Here is a 7240-nt window from a genome sequence, read left to right as displayed (position 1 = left end):
GTCATGGAGCAGCTTTCTCCGGGTGTGGCTACGATCGGCTTCAGAGCGAGGCGTGTGGGAGACTCACTGGGAGAAAGGAGCGGAGAGAATTCACAAGACGCGGATATAGGTGAAAAAAATCCGAAAAAGACCCTCCAGACCCGTATAAGGAGATGATGGTCTCTGTCTGGAAAGCGGCCCAGGGTCACGGCCGCCATTTGTTTGAGGGAAAAGGGAGCGCGGGCCTCATTTTGAGAAGGTCAATGAGCAGGAGGGCGGGGCTATCGGGGTCCAGGACAATCGGAGGAAAGACCCACCTGAGATCACTTCACTAAAGACATGAATGCACCCGGTGGATTTTTCTTAACATCAGCAATTGTTTAATACTCTCAGGTTTTTAATTACATCTTTTTTTGAAGCATTTAATGCACATTCAATCATTTGCAATGGTGGGATTTGAACCTGTGTCCAGTGAACATTTGCTGAGTTTCTGGATAAATTGTCTCACAATAATACCACTAGGCCATCACTTCGCCTGCTCAGAGGTTGCGCATCCCAGTGCAACATAAATCAAAACCCTTTCTTCCTGCACAATTGTTTGATCTTGCACTCTGGTGATATCACTTTGTATCTCTCCATGTGGTATCCCTCACTGTGTGAGTCTAATCGCTGCCTCTGTCAATGTACCTCGCTCTTGCAACTACTCCAGATCATGAGCCAACAGAATTCTCCACTCCAGATAGACGATGGAGACTGGGATGTTCCAGATTTCTGTGGGACTCAGTGCCATTTGACATGTGTAGCCCTCACTGCATCAGTCTAATTTCCCATTCTGTTTATCTGTCTGTAGGTACTCAGGAAGGTCCTGATCTGATAGATTTCCCAGCTGCTGGGTGTCTCATCCATCCCTCATTGAAGATGGTTTGTCAGCCAGAGAGACACAGGGCAGGGAGATCTGGAGCCTTCAATAAATCCTGCAGTGGGGTAAGATCACTCACAGTGCACAAAGCAGAGAGCAATGAGAGGGCTCCAAACATCAGTTAACAGGACATGACTTACCTGTAGTGCTGAAGGGGGAGCACAGTATAGACACACCCCAGGTTCAGTCACCGCCTTTGTAAGTTTTGTTGTACATCGGGAGTGTCACAGTTATCAATCCAAGCCTGTGCTGTCTTAGTGAGCATCAGTACAAAAGAGGGGAAAGCAGACCTTCCACGAGAGGGTGGGAATGCTGTCTGGGAATGTTCTGTTCTGTGTTCCCTCTCCCACACTGTATCTATGGCTTGTCTTGTGGATCAGTGTCTTTAATCATTCTAATGCCAAAAACAGTTCCTATCTCTGTACTTTCCTCCCCTCTCACCAATCACTTCACACATTTGAAACCTGCTCCAGTCCAGACTACCATTCATACCTCTCTAACTTACTTCAGTCTCGACAACATGTCTTGTCACGATAGTCCACTCCCCCAATAACCCAAGACATAGGGTCTGTTTCTGTGCTGCATGACTCTTTGGCCGAAGTCATCAATGCTGTCCAGGTTTCCTGAACTGAATGAGTTGCATTTCCCTGCGTTTGGCCCATGGCCCTTCAAACCTTCTCCCCTCCACGTTCCTGCCCAAATGTCTTTTCCATGTTGTAATTGTTCTTGTTTCTCCCATGTGCCCCTGGCAGTCCATTCCGTATATGAACCGTCCTCTGTGGAAAATGTTGCCCCTCAGCTCCCTACGTGAATCTTTGCTCTCGGTCACTCCTCAGGCCTTACCCATTCTGCTGTGGGACACAACCCCTCCCCGGTACAGATTCCCCGCGGGCTTACCTATCCCGCTGTGGGAAACAATACCGCTCCAGTACTGAATCTTTCGGGCCTTACCCTTCTTGAAGTGGGACACAACACCTCCCTGGTACAGACTCCCCTTGGTACATACCCATCCTGCTGTGGGACACAACCCCTCCCCGGTGCAGACTGCCCTTTAGGCCTTAACCATCTTGAAGTGGGACACAATCCCTCACCGGTACAGATGACCCTCGGGCCGAACCCATTCTTCTGTGGGACACAACACCTCCCTGATACAGACTCCCCTTTGGCTTTACCAATCCTGCTGTGGGACTGAACTCCTTACTGGTAAAGTCTAATCTTGAGCCATGCCCATCCTGCTGTTGGACACAACCCCACTTGGGTACAGTTTTCCCTCTGGCCTTACCTATCCTGCTGTGGAACACATTCCATCCCCAGTACAGACTGTCCTCGGGCCTTACCCATCTTGCTGTGGGACCGAACTCCTCCCCGGTACAGTCTACTCTTGAGCCTTACCCATCCTACATTGGGACGCATACTCTCCCCGGTACAGATTACCCTTTGACCTTAACCATCCTGCAGTGGGACATGACCCATCCCCGATACAGACTCCCCTCGGGCGTTCCACATCCTGCTGTGGGACACAACCCCTCCCTGGTGCAGATTCCCCTCGGGCCTTACCCATCCTGCTGTGAGACACAACCCCTCCCTGGTGCAGATTCCCCTCGGGCCTTACCCATCCTGCTGTGAGACACAACCCCTCCCTGGTGCAGATTCCCCTCGGGCCTTACCCATCCTGCTGTGGGACACATCCCCTCCGTGGTACAGACTGTCCTCGGGCCTTACCCATCTTGCTGTGGGACACAACCCCTCCCCGGTACAGTCTACCCTTGAGCCTTACCTGTCCTGCTTTGGATCGCACACCCTCCTCGGTACAGACTCCCCTTGGGCCTCACCCGTCCTGCTGTGAGACACAACCCCTCCCCGGTACAGACTCTCGACTGGCCTTAACCATCCTGCTGTGGGGCACAACCCCTGCCTGGTGCAATCTCCTCTGGGGCCTTACCTATCCTGCTGTGGGACTCAACCACTCCCCACTACAGACTCCCCTTGGGCTTTCCCCATCTTGCTGTGGGACACAACCCCTCATGGTACAGAGACCCCTTGGGCCTTACCCACCCTGCTGTGGGACACAACCCATGCCTGGTGCAATGTCCTCTGGGGCCTTACCTATCCTGCTGTGGGACACAACCACTCCCCAGTACAGACTCCCCTCAGGCCTTGCTGTGGGACAGGTTGACAATTGTATTGAATAGAATCCCTCCAGTGTGGAAACAGGTCCCTGGTCCAGCAACTCCACACCGACCCATGATACATACACTGCTCAAAATAGCTTCAAAATACATAGAAACAGTGATCACTGAATTGGTTAAAAACTCCGCAGTTACATTGGGCAGTTTAAAAGTCTCGCTGTATTGGTGATATGTTCCTTTTCTTCAAACAGGTACCATTTTTATTAAAGCAGCAGATGTTCATGTGAGACTCTCTGTTAAACTAGAATCTGTTCTGTTCTCTGTGTAACAGGCTGTTGTGTGCGATGGACTGTCACTAACAGTGTAATTGACCTGTGAGTCCTTGATCAGGTTTCCTTTGTCTGTAAATCTAGTGATCAGTGAACTACACATCCGCTCTTCTCAGCGAAAACAAAGAATCATTTCTCAACGAGAAAACGGCACATCACAAAGCTATTTCATGGATTTCTGGCACACCCCACCGACCAGTATATCTGGTAAGTCTGTTTCCTGAATAGTTCTGTACTCGATCTGTAACTCTGACAGTATCTGTATTGCTTGTCAGTTGGTGGAGAATTCAGCCTCTTTGTTCTGAGCTGTTGTGATGCAGGCGGTGGCTTCATTCTGGCTCTGCCAAGCTTGTTTTCTCCCTCTGCTGTGATTCTGGGAGATTCCTTTCTGCAGATTAGAATATTCAGTGACTGAACATTGAATGATTTTGACTCTAACAGAGCAGTGGCCTTGTTTTCAGCTAATTATTCACTTTCCATTTCCTGGTTGTGTTGAATGTTACAGAAACAGGCTCTGAGCAATGTTTCCATTCACTTGTGTTGGAGTCACTGACAGCCACATGGTCAGTCAGTTTCAGGCTGATGGATCAGTTTCTCTGTCCTATTAGATGGTGGTCACTTGCTCAGTTTCCGATGGCTCACCTGAGCGTCAGTCCATCAGCTGCTGAAACTCTTCATCCACCATTTGTTCCCTCTCACTATGACTACTCCAATACAGTCCCAGCTTGTCTCCCACATTCACCTCCACATACTCATGATCACCTCGGATTCTACTGTCTGTGTCCTTACAGCAAGTCACGTAGGTCATCCAACTCCATTTCACACTGCTGTACATTACATTCAGTCCAAATGTCATTTCAGAATTCCATTCATTGTGTTTAAAAACATCCCTGATCTTGTCCTGTCCAAACATCCAGGTTCCATCAGGTAGGTGGGTGTCCGCGTGGTTAGGTTGGCGCAACAGCAGGACACTGAGGATCGTACAGGGGATAAAGATGGGGTTGAATGCTGGATATTTAAGGAGAGAGAGCTGGTGTATTGTTGGGAATAACTTCTCAGGGCAGTAGCACAGTGGTAGACAGGCCTATAGCACCAGAACTCAATGGCCTGAGTTATTGGGAGAGGTTGGAAAAGCTGGGACATTTTTCTTCGGGGCACAGGAGACATAAGGGAGATCTTCTCGAAATGTATATGATCATGAGAGGCATGGATAGTGTGAATGCATTCAGTCTTTTTCCCAGGGTTGAAGAATTGAGGACTAGAGGGCATCAGTTTAAGTTTAGAGGGGAAAGAATAAAAGGGAATGTTAGCAGCAACTTTTTTTACACAGATGCTGATTCTCATACGGAATGAGCTGTCAGTGGAAGTGGCTGAGGCAGGTACATTAACAACATTTAAAAGGCATTTGGACAAATACATGGGTAGGAAAGGATTAGAAGGATGTGGGGCATGGGTAGGGAAATGGGGTTGCCATGGATGGACATTATGGTTGCCAGAGATCAGTCTGGCACCGAGGGCCTCTCTCTGTGCTGTAGGACTCTATGACTCTGCTGTAGAACAAGGTCGGGCAAAATCCAAGGGAGCGAAAATAGGAGGAGAGCCGCTAGTTGGGGGCATAGACAGGTGTTACTGTGGCTGCGTCCGAGACTCCAGGATGGGGTGTTGTATCCCTGGTGCCTGGATCAAGGACATCTCTGAGCATTTGCATGAAATTCTGAATTGGGAGAATGGGAGGTCAGAGGTCATGGTGCACATTGCTACCAACGACATGGGTAGAAAGAGGGATGAGATCCTGAGCAGTAAGCACAGGAAGTAGGGGGAACGATTGAAAAGCAGGACCTTGAGGGTAGTAATCACTGCGTTACCACCAGTCCCATGTGCTTGTGAGATTAGGAATTGAAAGATAGCAGAGATGAATGCATGGCTGAAGAGCTGGTACAGGGGGAGTGTTTCAGGATCTTGGAACATTCGAACCTCTTCTGGAGCAGGGGTGACCTGAACTAGAGGGGAACCGATATCCTCACAGGGAGACTCACTCCTGTTACATGTGAGGGTTTAAACTAGAATGGCAAGGGCATGAGAACCACAGCAGCAGGGCAGCACATTGGGGGTGTTGTGGATGAGGAAGGAAGGAAGGAAGGAAGATGTAAAAGAGTCAATCAGAAAGGGAATACAGAGAAATGAACACCATAGTACGAATGGGCTGAAGTGTGTTAATTTCAACACAAGGAGCAACGTAGCTAAGGTAGATAAACTCCGATCCGATATTGTGGCCATTCCAGAAATGTGGTTGGGAGAAGCACAGGCCTGGCTGCTCAACACTTCAGGGCTCCATTGTTTCAGAATGAGCCTGGCCGGGTGACTGACCTTTTAGTGGGAGACCATTTTGGAAACAGTGATCACAACTTAAGTTTTTTTTTAAGGTAGCTACGAATAAGGATACGGACAGGACCCTGAGGGATGTTTCTAAATTATGGGATTGAAAATGATGGCAGTATTAGACAGGAGCTCGGCAGTGTTAACTGGGAGCAGCTGTCATCAGACCATGCCACATTGGGCACATGGAAGTTAGTTAAAGGCTTTCTGATCGGGGTTCATGACCAGCATGTTTCAGGAGGGAGGAGAAACAAGGCTGGCAATGTAAGGGCTCCTTGGATAACGAGGGAGGCTGGGAATTTAGTCAGAAGGGAGAAAAAAACAAGCCTATGCAAATTTTGGGAAGCTAGAATTGGCATGGCATGTGAGAAATGTGTAAAACAAAAGCTCAAAGGAACCCAAACAGGGAATGAGCAGAGCAAGGAGGGGCCCTGCCCTTCGCAAGTAGGGTTAAAGTGAATCCCAAATTGTTCTCGAGATAATTACCCACAAGAGGATATGAACATGGATCGTTACAGCACAGTACAGGCCTTTTGGCCCCTCAGTGTTGCACCGACCTGTGAAAATAATCTGATGCCTATCTAACCGACACCCTTCCAATATTACCCATATGGATGTCCAATGCCCATTTAAATGCCCTTTGCGTCAGCGATTCTACTACTGTTGCAGGCAGGCGTTCCACGTGCCTACTGCTCTCTGAGTGAGAAAGTACCCCTAATATCTGTCCTTAATCTATCCCCCCTCAATTTAAAGCTATGTCCTCTCATGTTAGCCTTCACCATTCGCGGAAAAATTAGCTACCCGATCTAACCCTCTGATTATCTTATACATCTCAATTAAGTCACCTCTCAACCTTCTTCTCTCCAACTAAAATAGCCTCCATTCCCTCAGCCTTTCCTTGTAAGACCTTCCTTTCATACCAGGCCATATCCCAGTAAATCTCCTCTGAACCCTTTCCACAGCTTCCACATAACTAGGAAGAAGGTCAGGCCAGTCAAGTCTAAAGGAAGGAACTTGTGCTTGAAGTCACTGGAAGTGGGCGAGATCCTAAATAATTACTTTGCATCGGCATTCACCCAGGAAAAAGATATAGAGGATACTGAGATTTGTGTGGAGCAGGCTAATGTGCTCGGGCAATTTTGAGGTCGAGAAAAAAGCGTTGGATTTCTTGAAGAGCATTAACGTGGATTAATCCCGAGGGCCCGATGGTAGCTACCCCAGGTTATTGAGAGAGGCAAGACAGGAGATTTTTGGGGCCCTGGCCAAGATTTTTGAGTCCTCGCTAGCCACTGGAAAGGTCGTAGAGGACTGGTGTTCCTCTCTTCAAGAAGGGAAATAGGGACAATCCAGGAAATTATAGCCCGGTGAGTCTCATCTCAGTGGTTGGGAAGCTTTGGACAGAATTCTTATGGATAGGATTTATGCGCATTTGGGAAAGAATGGCCTAATTAGGGACAGTCAGCGCAGCGTCATGAGATGCACAGGGTTAACGGTCAAAATGTTCTACC

General features: G+C 48.5%; 1 long non-coding RNA gene across 2 annotated transcripts in view; it reads left to right on the top strand.

Moving 5' to 3' along the window:
* Positions 1-7240, top strand: part of LOC140471568 (uncharacterized) — a 92652-nt gene continuing 85412 nt past the window's right edge. For both annotated transcript variants that reach the window (XR_011957105.1, XR_011957104.1), the window contains exons 1-2: positions 1-963; positions 3441-3563. This is a non-coding gene — a long non-coding RNA (uncharacterized lncRNA). The remainder of the gene's footprint in view (positions 964-3440; positions 3564-7240) is intronic.

The sequence above is a fragment of the Chiloscyllium punctatum genome, unplaced genomic scaffold, assembly GCF_047496795.1.
Source record: "Chiloscyllium punctatum isolate Juve2018m unplaced genomic scaffold, sChiPun1.3 scaffold_121, whole genome shotgun sequence".
In the NCBI taxonomy this organism is placed as follows: domain Eukaryota; kingdom Metazoa; phylum Chordata; class Chondrichthyes; order Orectolobiformes; family Hemiscylliidae; genus Chiloscyllium; species Chiloscyllium punctatum.
This window is presented reverse-complemented; position numbering and strand designations above follow the sequence as displayed.